The following is a 15,965-nucleotide window of genomic DNA, read 5'->3' as shown; positions in this document are numbered from 1 at the left end:
CATACAAAAATATGCACTGACGAAAAGAATCCTTATGTAAACAATGGTGCTCAGAAAATTGAATAGCCACATTATAAGTCTGCAGCTCTGACCAGTCATGATGGATAACAGACTTAACCTCAAGGCATGAATGTATACGAATCCTGGAAGAAAATTTTGAAAAAAACTCTTGCAGACATTGGCATAGGCAATGAATTTATGAAGAAAGCCCCAAATGCAATCACAGCAACACCAAAAATAAATAAATGGGACCTGATCAAATTAAAAAGATTCTGCACACACAACGGAATAATCATTAGAGTGAACAGACAACTTTCACAATGGGAGAAAATACTTGCATACTGTATGTCTATAAAGGGCTGATAACTTGAATCTTAAAGATTTCAAGCAATTTAGCAAAACAAAAATGAAACCATCCCATTAAAAAGTGAGCAAAAGATATGAACAGAAACTGTTCACAATAATAGACTAATGGGCAACCAACATATGAAAAAATGCTCAATATCTGTGATCATCAGGGAAATGCAAATGAAAACCATAATGAGACATCACTTATTTCCAGTGAGAATGGATTTTATCAAAAAGTCCTAAAACAGGAATATGCCTCCCCCAAAAAATGGCAGAGTATTGGTGCCCTCTTGGCTCTCTGCTCCCAGAGCAAAAAGAGAAGAAAGCGGATAGCCATACACGAGCGATCTGCATTTCCACGGGACCAGCCTCGCAAGCATGCAGACATCTACCAGGAAACGGAGGGATAAGACAATCTACAGCCTAAAGCAAAGGTGAATCGATTATTCTTCCGCAAAAATTAGGGATTCAGAGACACACAACACGGAGGGAATGAGGCGTGGTTTAAGCCACTGCCGGCTGGCAGTGGCGCCACCCCGACCTGGTGCTGAGAGACACCCCCTCCTACACCGAACTCCACTTCCACGTAGGCTGGGAGGTGCCTGAAGTTGGTGAGACGTGGCAGTGTGGGACTAAGCCGTGTGGAGAGGAGACTAGAGCAGGGAACAGTCTGAGTTCTCCAGAGCACACAGCAGCAGCAGTTTAAGGTGGGGGAGGGTCCAAATCCAGCAACCACTCTCCGCGCAGGAGGAACCAGAGCCCACTGGGGCATCTCCCTCAGAACACTCCCAGGTCCAGTTTAAGGGGAGTTTGCACAGAAGGAGGCTTTGACATTGGATATAGATGAGGTTTTGGTTATCACTGAGAGATCAGAGTGTGCACAGTTAGACTCCTTGATCCATCAGACCCCCTTCCCTCCTACCCTCCAGCACCCCTCCCACCTCTGCATTCCAGCGCAGACTTGTGCTCAGGGTTTGGAGGGAAGGTGCAGAGAGAGTGCTGGTATGTACCCCTGCTCCACCAATTTGATGTTGAAATGTCTCTCGCCACACAAGTGGCACTGACTCTGTGCTCAGAGAGTGAAACCCGCCTGGACGGGGCAGTACTGCAGGGGAGACTCCTTTTGGTGGATTTAAGGCAGAGAAACATTGCCTTCCACACTCTCCTGTGACCCGGAGCCCTGCCCTGGACTCCAAACTTTCTGTCCCAGCCTTGGGTGCGAAGCTGAGATAGGAATTGTTCCCATTCCTGCCGCTGATCTCCTCCTGTGTAATTAAGAAGGCAGAAGATGGAGATCAGCGGGTCCCTCTGCCTGCCTGCCCGCTTCTGGACAGTCTTTCCCTGCACAGGTCTCCTGTGCTTGTTGCCCAGATTGCTGTACCAGCCTGGGCAGGGCCCAGCCTCATAGGAGGCTATATTTAGTGGTCATGAAGCAGAGAGACTTTATGCCCACCACACTCCGGTGACTTGGGGCTGGGCCTTTGGCTCCAAAATTTCTAGCCTTGCCTCGGGGGTGGAGTTGAGATAGAAACTGCTCCTCTTCCTGCAGCTTGTCTCCATCTGAGTAATTTAAGAGACAGAAGACGGGGTTCAGTGGGTCTGGCTGCTGGCCTGTCGGCTTCAGGACAGTCTCTCCCTGCACAGGTCTCCTGCGCTCGGTGTCCAGGCCCTGGAGCCCGCCTGGGCAGGGCCAAGCCTCGTAGGAGGCTGCCTTTGGTGGATATAAGGCAGAGAGATTTTACGACCCACACACTCCGGTGACTTGGGGCTGGGCCTTTGGCTCCAAAGTTTCTAGCCCTCCGTGGGGGTGGAGCTGACATAAGAACTGTTCCCGTTCCTGCCATTTATTTCCACCTGTGTAACTTAGGAGGCAGAAGATGGGAGGCCGCCAGAGCAGCCCAGACATCAGCGGGAAGGGTAGGTAAATCGGCCGTTTCCCCTGCACTGCATCTCAGACTGCTGGGGGCCTCCCCAGCGGGTAGAGAGACCTGCAGACACCAGCCCAGAGACGGCCACCACCAGTGAGCAACAACACCTATCGGCTCAGAATCTAAACAAGACGTGTGAATACCCAAACAAAAACCTAAAAGAAAGAAACAACAACTGAGCAACATGGGAAGAAATCAGCGAAGGAACTCTGGAAATATGAAGAAACAAACGGAAAACACACCTCCAAAGAGGAGCACTAGCCCCTTAGAAACAGACAACAACCAAAACCAGGCAACCAAAATGACAGAAGAGAAATTTCAAATGTTGATCATAAGAACACGCACCGACCTGCAACAACAACTCAATAACCAACACAAAGAAACGACAAAAAGCCTCCAGGACATGGAACAAAAGTTCACTAAGAAGATCGACACAGTGAAGAAAAGTTTAACCAAATTCCTGGAGATGAAGAATCAACTCAGGGAACTTCAAAATTCAGTGGCAAGTCTCAAGAACAGGGTAGATGAAACAGAAGAAAGAATCTCAGAGATTGAAGATAACACCCCTCAAATAAATAAATCAGTCACAGAGATAGAGCAGAGAAATAGGAGAAAAGAGCAAAGCCTACAAGAGATGTGGGATTATGTGAAGAAACCTAATGTGAGGGTCATAGGGTTACCAGAAGGGGAAGAAGACATCACTCAAGGGTTGGACAAGCTATTTGAAGATATAATAGAGGAAAATTTCCCAGGCCTTGCTCAAAGTCTCCATATACAAGTTCAAGAAGCTCAGAGGACCCCTGGGAGATTCAATGCAAACAGGAAGACGTCACGTCATGTAGTCATCAGACTGACCAAATTATCAACTAAAGAGGCCCTTCTAAGAGCTATAAGACGAAAGAAGCAAGTAACTTACAAGGGAAAGCCAATTCGAATAACACTAGACTTCTCTAATGAGACTTTACAAGCAAGGAGAGACTGGGTCCCATTCTCATTCTTCTGAAACAAAACAATGCCCAGCCTAGAATCTTATTTCCTGCAAAACTAAGCTTCATATATGAAAGAGAAATAAAGACATTACCAGACAAGCAAAGCCTCAGAGAATTCACCAAGACAAGACCAGCCCTACAAGAAGTACTCAAAACAGTGTTACACACGAACACCATAATAAAAACTCATGAATATAAAAACAACCAAAACTCAAAGATTAAAGAGCAGATATTACAAAGGCTCAAGAGAGAAATCAAAGCAACAACATCCAACCCAACAGAATGAACAATAATCTACCTTACCTATCAGTTCTCTCAATAAACGTGAATGGCTTAAACTCTCCACTCAAGACACATAGGCTGGCTGAATGGATGAGAAAATACAGGCCAACTATATACTGTCTTCAGGAAACACATCTAACCTGCAAGGATGCATATAGACTAAAAGTAAAAGGGTGAAGATCAGTATTCCAGGCAAGTGGAAGCCAAAAAAAGGCTGGCATGACAGTTCTAATTTCAGATGATTCAGTTTTTAAATCAACAAAAGTAGTGAAAGACAAAGAGGGTCATTATATAATGGTGAAGGGCACAGTTCAACAAGAAGAGATAACAATTTTAAATATATATTCACCCAACCTAGGTTCACCCAGTTTCATAAAGCAAACCTTACTGGAGCTAAGCAAATGGATTAATAGCAACACCATAATCACTGGAGATTTCAACACCCCACTGAAGGCACGAGACAGATCCTCCAAACAGAAAATTAACAAACACATAATGGACTTAAACAAAACTCTAGAACAATTGGGACTGACTGACATTTACAGGACATTCTACCCAAAATCCCCTGAATATATGTTCTTCTAATCAGCTCACGGGACATTCTCTAAGATTGACCATATGCTAGGACACAAAGTAAACCTCAAGAAATTTTAAAAAATAGAAATCATACCATGTATCTTTTCAGATCACAGTGGAATAAAACTAGAAATCAACCATAACAGCAACTCACATTTCTACACAAAAAAGTGCAAATTAAACAACCTCCTACTACATGACTACTTCATAAATGAAGAAATTAAGATGGAAATAAAAAAATTCTATGAAGAAAATGACAATGGAATGACAAGTTATCAAATCCTCTGGGACACAGCTAAAGCAGTCCTGAGAGGAAAGTTTATCTCCATAAATGCCTATAACCAAAAGTGAAAAAGATCACAAATAGACAATCTAACGAAATGACTCAAAGAGCTGGAAAAAGAAGAACAGACCAAGCCTAGACCCAGCAGAAGAAGTGATATCAACAATATCAAATCAGAACTAAATGAAATTGAAAATAGGGAAGCTATTCATCGCCTTTACTTTTGCTATTTTAAAGCTTATGTTATCTGCAAATAGTATAGCTACCCCAGCTTTCTTTTGGCTTCCATTTGACTGGATGATAGTTCTCCATCCCTTGATCTTCAGCCAGAAGTCATCTTTGGGGGTTAGATGTGTTTCCTGTAGACAGCAGTTACTAGGTTTGTGGGTTTTTATCCACTCTGCCAGTCTATGTCTCTTCAGGGGACAGTTTAAGCCATTTACATTTATTGAGAGGATTGAAATTGCAGGAAGAATTCCATTCATATTGTTGGGTGGAGTCTTGTTGCTTTGTCTTACTCTTTGAGCCATCATGTAGTTTGCGATCTAGGCTTTAATTATTGTGAAGATTTTACATTGAGGAGTGTCTATTGCCCTGTTTGGTTAGAAATCCATGTCTGAGAACTTCTTATAGGTCTTGTCTGGACTTTGCAAATTCCTTCAGTGATTGCTTATCTGAGAAAGACTTTAATTTTCCCTCATAGATGAAACTTAGTTTTGCCAGATAAAGAATTGTAGGCTGGGCTTTGTTTTGTTGTAGATGATTAAGGATAGGCACCCAATCCCTCCTCGTTTGTAAGGTTTCAGATGAGAAGTCTGCTGTTAGTTTGATAGGCTTGCCGTTATAGGTCATTTGCTGCTTTTGTCTCACTGCATAGAGAATCCTTTCTTTCACTTTTACTTTGGTCAGCCTAAAAACCACGTGGCAAGGTGACTGTCTTTTCATGTTGAGTCACCCAGGAGATCTGTGTGCTTCTTGTATTTGGATATCCAAATTTCTGGCCATGCCCAGCATATTTTCCTCCAGTATTCCGTGAAATAAGTTTTCCAGCTCTTGTGATTGTTCCTCTTCTCTTTCCAGAATCAAGATCACCCTGAGATTCAGCTTTTTTACATAACCCCACACTTCCTATAGGCTTTGATCTTGTCTCTTGTTTCTGTGTTCCCTTTCTTCCTCTGATTTGTTTAGCACATAGGCATAATCTTTGATCTCTGAGATTCTTTCCTCTGCATGGCCCACTGTATTATGGAGATCCTTGATTGTTTCTTTCATTGTCAAAATTTCTCATTGGTTTTTCTGGATAATTTCAATTTCTTTGGAGAAAATGAATTTTCATTCATTTCCTCATTGTTCTTGGGTCTCTCTGTGTTGTGAATGTATTTTCTTTTCAATTCCGTTGAGTTTTCTTACAATCCATATTCAAAATTCTTCCTCCGTCAGATTGATCATATCATGTAAGTGGGTGTCAGTTGATGGAAGTTGAATGTTTTCTTTTGGAAGTGACTTTTCTCTCTGCTCCTTCATGTTTCCTGTGATCTTTCGCTGGTTCTTTCTCATCTGGGTGTTTTGTCTGGGACCAGAGGTGTTAGGACTGAGTTATGGTCTAAATTCTTGGTTTCCTAAGGAATGATCTTTGGTAGTACTGGGAATATGTGCTCTGGTCCTGTCCCATCTTAGAGGAGTTTGAGTCTGTTGGGTTATCTTTGATCTAATGTCTTCACCTTATGTCTATAGAAATTAATGGGTTCAGGCCCTTTAAAATTCAGGAGTTGGATAACTCTCATGAGTACGAGTATACTCACAACCCCTAGGTTGAAGTGAAAAGGACTATGATAGGCTCTGAGATTACTCTCTCTTTTGTTTCCTGAGGCCTCTGAGAGTCCCCAATCAGAAAGAGACCTGCCATGTTGCTTAAGTCCTGTCAGGTTGAGGTCAGACCCTTCCGTAGAAAGTCCCAGTGGGTTTGTCACCACTAAAGGTATTTTTCAACCTTGGCAAATCTCAGCCCGGGTAACAGATTCCCTCCCCTGTCTTTCGTTCACAGGTATAGGGCTTCCTGTTTGGCTAGATGCACTGGCTATCAAGCCACAGTAATGAGGTAGAGAGGGGACTTAGATTGATAGGCTGTCCTGATAGGCTGTTAGAGCTTCCTTACTCTGGCCAGAGCCAGCAGGGAGGTGGGAGCAAAGCAGAGGTGGCAGACTTGCAATCTGGATTTATGAATGGACAGCCTCTTTCTCAACACTACCTAGAGGCACAGTCAGAACTTATTGCAAAGTTCCCAGGCCCAAGCCGTAGGAGAGTGTTGATGATAATGTCTCTGCTGGTTATATTTGGAAAAACAATCCCCTTCACTACTCAGCCTTCCCATGCCGGGATCTCCTCTCTGGACCTCGATCATGGGTGACTTGCATAGCGAGAGACCTCCTAAGATCAGACTGGTAGGGCAGGCATGTGAACCGCCAATCTCCACCTTCTTTGTCTTTAAATACTGAGATCAAGACAAGGAACAGGAATGGGAACAGTCTTTACCTCAGCTCCTCCCCAAGGTGCATTTGGAACCTTTGGCTCAAAGTGCCCGGACCTAAGTTGCAGGAGTGTGTGGATAACAATGTCTCTCCCAGTTAAGTTAGAGAAACAGCCTCCTTCACAACTGCACCTTGCCAAGCCGGGCTCCACTCTCTGGATGCAGAGCATGGGTGCCTAGAGAAGTGAGAGAATTCCCAGGATCAGACTGATGGGGCAGTGGCTCGAGCTGCCACTCTCGGTTCCCTGACTCTCCAAACACAGAGTTGGAGACAAGTGACAGAAATGGGAACAGTCTCTTTCTCAGATTCACCCCAAGGTAGGGTTGGAACCCTGGCACAAAGCACCCAGTCCCAAGTCGCTGGAGGGTGTAGATGAAAGTGCCTCTCCCATTTATATTTTGGTGAAACAGCCTCCCTCGCAACTGTGCCTTGCTGAGCCGGGCTCTGCTGTCTGGACGCAGAGCACGTGTGCCTGGAGAAGCGAGAGACTTCCCAGGATCAGACTGGGGGGGCAGTGGTGTGAGCCACCACTCTCAACTCTCTGTCTCCTTAAACACAGAGTTGGTTAACAGTGATAGAAATGGGAACAGTCTCTTTCCCAGCTCCTCCCCTAGGCAGAGTCAGACCCTTTCCTGGGAAGCGCCCAGACCCAAGTTGTAGGAGGGTGTGGATGAAAGTCCCTCTCCTGTTTATATTTTGGAGAAGCAGCCTCCATCGCAACTGTGGCTTGCCGAGCCGGGCTCTGCTCTCTGGATGCAGAGTGCGGACACCTGGAGAAGCTAGTGCCCACCTAAGATCACGTACCCCGTACCTCAATTCCCTCCCCACTGATCCTCCAAACACAGAGTTCAAGTCAACCGAAGTAATGGGAAGATGGGGGCGGTGTTGGAGGAGCAGGGGGACTTCCCTGAACTTGCAGAGACCCCCATGTTTCAAGGAACCTACCTTTGGGCTCTCTGTTGACTCTGCGCTAGCCAAAACCTCATCTATATGTATGGTTGAAGCCTCCTTTCGGGTCTACTCCTCTCAAAATGGACCTGGAAGTGTCCAGCAGCACGAGATCAGAGTGGGCCCTTACTCCAGCCAAGCAGGGGAGCGGCTGCTGGGTTCCGACCCTCTTCCACCTGAAACTGCCTCAGCTGGGCGCTAAGGAGAATTCACTCCCGGCCTACATGGGTGTGGAGCTGGGTGGATGGGAGAGCACATCTCAGCACCTGCTGCAGCTGGCCGGCTGCCGGCGAAACCTGGCCTCGCTCCCTGCCTGCTGTATCTTTCCAACTCCCCTGGTTTAGCGAAAGAATATCTGATTCACCTTTGATTTGGACTGAAGACTCTCTCACCCTTCCATTTCCCAGTGAATGTCTGCCAGGCTGCGAAGCTGTTCCTGTGGAAGTGCAGATCATTTGAGTGTGTTTTTACGCTTTTCCTACTTTCCACTCTGGGAGCAGAGAGCCCGGAGGACATCCCTACTATGCCATTTTCCCCCTCCTCTTACTTTTTAAATAATGGGCCAGTTCACTGTCGCTCAGACCATAGGAGAGTGTGCACTGTGGGTCCAGTTCAAGTTGGCTGCTAAGCAGGACAGGCAGCAGTGGCAAAAATGCGCTGCAGGCCAGATAAATGCCTTTGGCGGGCAGCAAGTGGCCCGTGGGCCATAGTTTGAGGACGCCTGCTATAAAACATAGCTGGTGTCACAAGGCTTTTCCCTAATATAGGCTAATATAAGTGTTCTGAGCAAGTTTAGGCTAGGCTAAGAAATGTTCAGTAGGTGAGCTGTTTTAACTGTATTTTTGACTTATGACAGTTTCAGCTTATGATGGGTTTATTGGGGCATAACCCCATTGTAAGTGGAGACACATCTGTTATGTAAAACAGAAGGCATGTAAGTCCACCCTCAAGTCACTCTTAATTAAACATGCTACATGGGAACCACTAGAATAGTCCAAGCCTATAAGGTGGTTAATTTAAAACAATATAAAACACCTGGTGGGCAAAAAGAGATTGCACTTTAATTAATGACATGCTAGGAACTGGAGTGCTGGTGCCAATGAACTCTTTGTATAGTAGGCCAGCATGGCCCGGGAACTAGGCAGATGATCCACAGAGACTAACAGGAGACTACTGAGGCTTAAATACAGTTGTACCACCCATAGCTTCAGCAGCCCAGACATGGTTTCAACATTATAAAATATAAAACAGGCTAAAGAGATCAGTGCCCAGTGATTAATCTTTCATCACTCTCATTTTTAAATCCCAATTTACATTTCATGGCCTGGTACAGGGTTATCTAAGCTCACCAGCTTATTGTCATAATTTGGTCAGAAGGGATTTGGATTTTAGGGAGGTCCCAAGTGTAATAACGCACTATATTGATATAATGATGATAATATACAAAACTAAAGAGTGAGCTGGGATTGCTTTAAAAGCAGTGGGGACTCACATGATCAACCAAGGGGTAGTTAATGAATCCAGCAAAGATCCAAGGGCCTGCCCAGATGGCAAATTTTTTAGGAATAACTTGAGAAGGAGCCAGTAAGGAGCAAAAACACCAAAAAATAAACATCTATTTACCTGTTGTAATGTTTCTACTTTAATTTATTTATTGGAGTCTTCTCTCTTTTGTTCCTAGCTAATCTAGCTAAGGGCTTCTCAATTTTGCTTATTTTTTCAAAAAATCAACTCTTAATTTTATTGATTTTTTTCCATAATAATTTGCCACCATGTTGGGTAACCTAGAGGAAATGGATAATTCCTAGAAACACAAATCCTACCAAGACTGAATCAGAAAGAAATACAAAGACCAAGCAGATTACTAACAGAGACTGAAGTAAGAATTTAAAATCTCCCCAAATGAAAAGCCCAAGATGAGATGACTTTACAGCTGAGTTCTATTAAACATTCAAGGAATTAGTACCAATCCATCTTTAAAATTTTCCAAAAAGATACAACGAGAGAGAGTACTAACAAACTCATTTTATGAGGCTAGTATCACTCTGACATGGAAGCCAGACAGACACACCAGTTGCATGCACACAGAGTTACGAAGTAGAGGGTACTAAGGGAAGGCTGTCTGCAAGCCTTGGAAAGAAGCCTCAGAGGAACTATTCCCTGGATCTTGGACTTCCACCCTCTAGAATGGGAGACAATAAATGTCTGTTGCTTAAATTTTCTCCCCCACCACAAAAAAATAAAGCTAAAAAAGACATGAGATGAAAAGAAAATTACAGGCCAATAGCTCTGATGAACACAGATGCAAAATCTTCCATAGAATAATAGCAAACCAATCCACCAAAAATTAAAAAGATTATGCATCTACCAAAGTGGAAAAGGGCATACCTCTAACCTTTACTAAGTAAAGGCAAAATTATAAAATCTAACCAAAATGTTATAAAAAACAAAAAACATTTATTGGGTGTCGGGCAGGTAGAGGGAGGGGATAGGTTTATATATATATACATTATATGTGCATTGCGCATTGTCGGGGGCATGGACATGCTTGAAGCTTGACTCGAGGGGGGAGGGAAGGCAATAACAATGTATGTAACCTTAACATTTGTATCCCCTTATTATGCTGAAATTAAATTAAATTAAATTAAAAATTGGGATATATCTCGGGGATTTGAGTGTGGTTGAATATATGCAAAGCAATCTAAGTGATACCCCACATTAATGGAATGAAAAAAGAAACACATGATCATCTCAATTGATGCAGAAGAAGCCTTTGACAAAATTCAACATGCTTTCTTGATAAAAGCTCTCAAAAATTTGCATTTCGAAGGAAATTCCCTTAATGTAATAAAGACCATTTATGAAAAGCCCACAGCTAACAGTATAATCACTGGGGAAAGTCTAAAAGTTTTTCCTATAAGATCTGGAACAAAGTAAGACCCCCACTCTCACCACTTGTATTCCTTACGATACTAAAAGTACAAGCAAGAACAATCAAACCAGAAAAAGAAATAAAACCATGCAAATAGGAAAGTAAAAGTAAAATCACCCTGTTTTCTTAGATGACTTGTAAAAACAATAAAGAAGCCACATATACACACAAAAACTTTTAGAACTAATAAATATATTTGCTAAAGTCTCAGGACCCAAAATCAACATAAAGAGTAGTTGCACTTCCATACACCAATAATGACCCTTCTGAAAAAGGACTCAAGGACTCTATCCCATTTTTGATAGCATAAAAAAGAAAGAAATATTTAAAAATTAATGTAACTAAGGTGTTAAAAATATGTACACTGGAAACTTTATAGTTTTATAATACTAATGAAAGAAATTAAAGAAGACACAAACAGAAAGATACCCTGTTTCATCTAGTAGAAGAATTGATATTGTCAAAATGTTCAAATGACTCAGAAACAATGTACTGATTTGATTCAATGTTTATCAAAATTCCAATGGCATTCTTAACAGAAATAGCAAAAAAACAATTCTAAAATTACTATGGAACCACAAAAGACCCCAAATGGTCAAAGGAATCTTGAAACAGAAAAACAAAATTGGAGATATCACATTTTCAGACATCAAATTATATTATAAAACTATAGTAACCAAAACAGACATAAAAACCAATGCAACAGAATAGAGAGCCCAGAAATAAATTTGAGTGTATATAGTCAACTAAATTTCAACATGGCTATCAAGAAGACACAATGGGAAAAAGTTAATCTCTTCAATAAGTGGTGTTGGGAAAACTGGATATTCACATGTAAAAGGATAAAATTGGACCGTTATCATATACCTTATACAAAAATCAACTCAAAATAAAAACTTAAACGCAAGACCAAACCATAAAACTCCTAGAAGAAATACATAGTAGAAAAGTTCCTTGATGCCGGCCTTGGCAATGATTTTTTGGATATGACACCAAAAAATCAGAAAACAAGGCAAAAATAAAGGAGTAGGATTACATCAAACTAAAAATCTTCTTCATGCCAAAGGAACAATCAACAAAATGAAAAGGCAGCCTACAGATTGAGAGAAAATATTTGTAAACCATAATCTTAAAAAATCAAAATCATATCAAGTATCTTAGCAGACTACAATGGAATAAAACTGGACATCAATAACAAGAGGAACATTCAAAACTGTGTGAATTAATGGGAATCAAATAACATGATCCTGAATGACCAATGGGTGAACAAAGAAATTAAGAATGAAATTTAAAAATTCCTTGAAACAAGTGAAAATAAAATAACAACATAACAAAACCTATGGGGCGCAACAAAAACAGAATTAAGAGGCAAGTTTATAGTAATGAATGCCTACATCAAAAACTAGAATGATTTGAAAAAACAACCTAACTATGCACCTCAAGAAATCAGAAAAGCAAGAACAAACCAAACCAAAAGTTAGTAAAAGGACACAATCAATAAACAGAGTAGAAATAAACAGAATTGAGACTAAAACACATATAGAAAGTCAATGGAACAAAACGTTGGTTGTTTGAAAGGCTAAATAAAATCAACAAACCATTAGGTAAACTAAGAAAACAAGAGAGAAGGCCCAAATAAAATCTGAAACAAAAAAGGACATGTCCCCACAGAGATACAAAAGATCATTATAGACTGCTATAAACAACTATACACCAATAAATTTGAAAACCTTGAGGAAATGCATACATTTTGGGACACAGACAAGCTACCAACATTTAATGAGAAGAAACAGAAACCTTGAACACACCAATAACAAGTAATGAGGTTGAATCAGTAATAAAAAGCCTCCCAACAAAGAAAAGTCCAGGATTACATGGCTTCACTGATGAATTCCACCTTTTAAGAAGAATTAATACCAATTCTCAAACTATTCCAAATATATAAAGCAGAGAGAATTGTTCCTAACTTATTTTATGAGGCCAGCCTAACTATGACACCAAAACCCAGACAATAACAGAACGAAAAAGGACAAATACATGCCAACATCCCTGGGGAACACAGACACAACAATTGTCAAGAAAATACTAACAAACCAAATACAACACCACATAAAAAAGTTAAACCATGAACAAGTCGGGCTCATCCCAGAAATGTAAGGATGGTTCAGTATATGAAAATCAGTAAACGTGGTATATCACATCAATAGAATGAAGGACAAAAACCATGTGATTATCTCAATAGGTACAACAATAGCATTTAATAAAACTCAACATTCTTCATGATAAAAACTCTCAATAAAATAGGTATAAAAGGAAAGTACCTCAACATAATAAAGACTATATATGACGAACTCACAACTAACATCTTACTGAATAGGAAGAAGCTGAAAGCTTTTTCTCCAATTAGTGGAACAAGACTAAGATGCCCATGCTTACCACTCTTAATCAACATAGTACTGGAGGTCCTAGCCAGGGTAATTAGGTAAGAGAAAATATTAAAGGGCACCCAAATTGAAAAGGGGAAAGTCATATTGTTCCTGTTTGATGATGACATGATCTTAAGTATAGAAAAATCTTAAAACTCCAAAAAACTCTTAGAACTGATAAACAAAATAAGTAAAATTTATAGGATACAAAATTAAGATACAAAAATTAGTACTACTCTATACATATAGACTGAATTAGGTAAAAAAATAAAAAAAAATCACAAAGGCAATACCATTTATAATAGCTACAAAAAAAATACCTAGATTTAAATTTAACCATGGAGGTGAAAGATATTTCCAGGAAAACTATGAAACACTGATGTAAGAAATTGAAATGAGTACAAACAAGTGGAAAGACATCCCGTATTCATGGATCGGAAAAAATAATATTGATAAAATGACAATAATATCCATACTACCCACATTCTTCACAGAGACACAAAAATAATCCTTAAATTTTTATTGGACCAGAAAGCCCCTATATAGTTAAAGCAACCTTCACCAAAAAGACCAAGGCTTTAGGCATCACCCTACCAGACTTCAAAATATACTAAGAAGTCCTAGTAACCAAAACAGCATGCTACTGACATAAAAACAGATACAAAGAATAGAGAACCCAGAAATTAACCACATATATACAGCCAACACATTTTTGACAAAGGTGAGAAGAACGCTCATTGGAAAAGGACAGGCTTGTCAATAAATGATGCTGGGGACACTGGATATCCATATGGAGAAGAATGACAATAGCTTCCCACCTCTCACCCTACACAAAAATCAACTCAAAAGGGTTCAAACTCTTAAATGTATGACCTTAATATATTATATAAAACTACTAGAAAAAGCACAGGGGAAATGCTTCAGCACATTGGTCTGGGAAAAGATTTTATGACTAAGACTTCAAAAGTTTAGGCAGCAAAAGCAAACATAAATGCAATTATATCAAATGAAATAGCTTCTGCACAGCAAAGGAAACAATAAACAGAATGAAAATACAACCTAGAGAAGGACAAAATATTAGCAAACTACTCAACCAAGAGAAGATTAATATTCAGAATACAAAAGGAGCTGGAATAGCTCAACAGCAAAAAAAAAAAAAAAAAAAAATCCAAAATTAAAATGGTAAATGATCTGAACAGATATTTCTCAAAAGAAAACATATAAATATCCAACAATGCATGAAAAAAACTACTGAACATCACTGTACCCTGTAGCAGAGGGCATATGTTTAAATTTACAAGCAGCAACAAATTATAAGTTTAAAATGGAGGATAAATATAGGTTTCTCTGTCACTGACCTAAAAACAATGATAATACTGACTAAAAGTCATCTGCTTTTCAAAAAAAAAATGAATAGACTTTATATTTTGGAGTACTTTGTGGGTTATGGAAAATTGAGTGTCAAGTACAGTGTTCCCATTTACTTCTTCTTCATCCCACACAATTTCCCCTGTGAAGTAAAATAAAATCTTAAGCACCCCCTTCCCCCATCAGCTGACTGAATGGACTCCCTCTTGGCCAAGGGGATACCCTAAAACTGAGTTCTTAGCCATGAGATGGGAGGTCCGACATGCCTCATCATGCCCCCCTCCCTTATTAGAGACATCCTTCCTAACTCATTTAACAGGCTAAGGGTATGCAAGACAAACCTGGGGGTACTCAAATTATACAACAAACGTGTGGCTGATAGCTCATCACTGATTAACTGGCTTATCTTAAATTAAAACATTCTAAACCTTTAGACAAACCTTAATTTCTTTAACCCATTACAACTCAAAGAGTCTTTAAACCAACTTGTAAGCCCCCTCCTCCCAATGAGATGTCCCGCTTTCTTGGGCCAAACTTATCTATGCCTTCCATGCATTGATTTATGACTTTACCTGTAATTCCTCTTTCTTTATAATGTAGAAAACCTGTCACCCACCCACAGCAGTCCACTTCTTCAAGTCTTCTTGAGTGTGGGTCTGAGCCATGGTCCTCAAATTTGGCTCAGAATAAACCTCTTTAAATAATTTTACAGAGTTTGGCTTTTTTTCCATTGACTCCCCTATTAACATCTCTCATTTGGAGTACTACAATGTTACAGTTGAACAAACATCGATACATTATTAGTAAGTAAAGCCCATTCGTTAGGGTACACTTTTAATGTTGTATATTCCATGGGTTTGTAACAGGCAATGGGGGAGGGATTTCTGTGTCTTTAAAACTTCCCCGGCTCTTTGGGAACTGCATTCTGGCCCTCAGCCCAGAGCAGGTTAACTCTTCTTAAAACTCCCAGGTGGGGCCGCGCCCCCAGGTGGGCGGCAGGCGGAGTTCACAGGCTTTGTGTTGGGCGACATGGGATGGTTAGAATAGTTAGTCAACCACAGTGACTGCCTGAGGTGAGAGCCCTTCCTTTAAAAGCTGTGTATTTCTGCCAGTGTTGAGGAAATATTTGGACTGTGAGACCATAGTCTCCATTTTTCCTCCCTTTGCCAGGAGAGGAATAAAAATGTCTGTTTCCTTCCTCCCCAAACCGCTTGTCCTGGTTCCTCTGATTCGTCCTCCTGGACGAGTGGCCGAGTTTCCGGGACAGTTTGGCGAACGCGGAGGCGCGGGCATCCACCTGGACGGTGTCAACGCGGCTTCACCACCCGAAGGTCCCCGCGCCCCGCCCGCCGCGCGG

Source organism: Microcebus murinus, chromosome 10 (assembly GCF_040939455.1).
Source record: "Microcebus murinus isolate Inina chromosome 10, M.murinus_Inina_mat1.0, whole genome shotgun sequence".
NCBI classification, from domain to species: domain Eukaryota; kingdom Metazoa; phylum Chordata; class Mammalia; order Primates; family Cheirogaleidae; genus Microcebus; species Microcebus murinus.
This window is presented reverse-complemented; position numbering follows the sequence as displayed.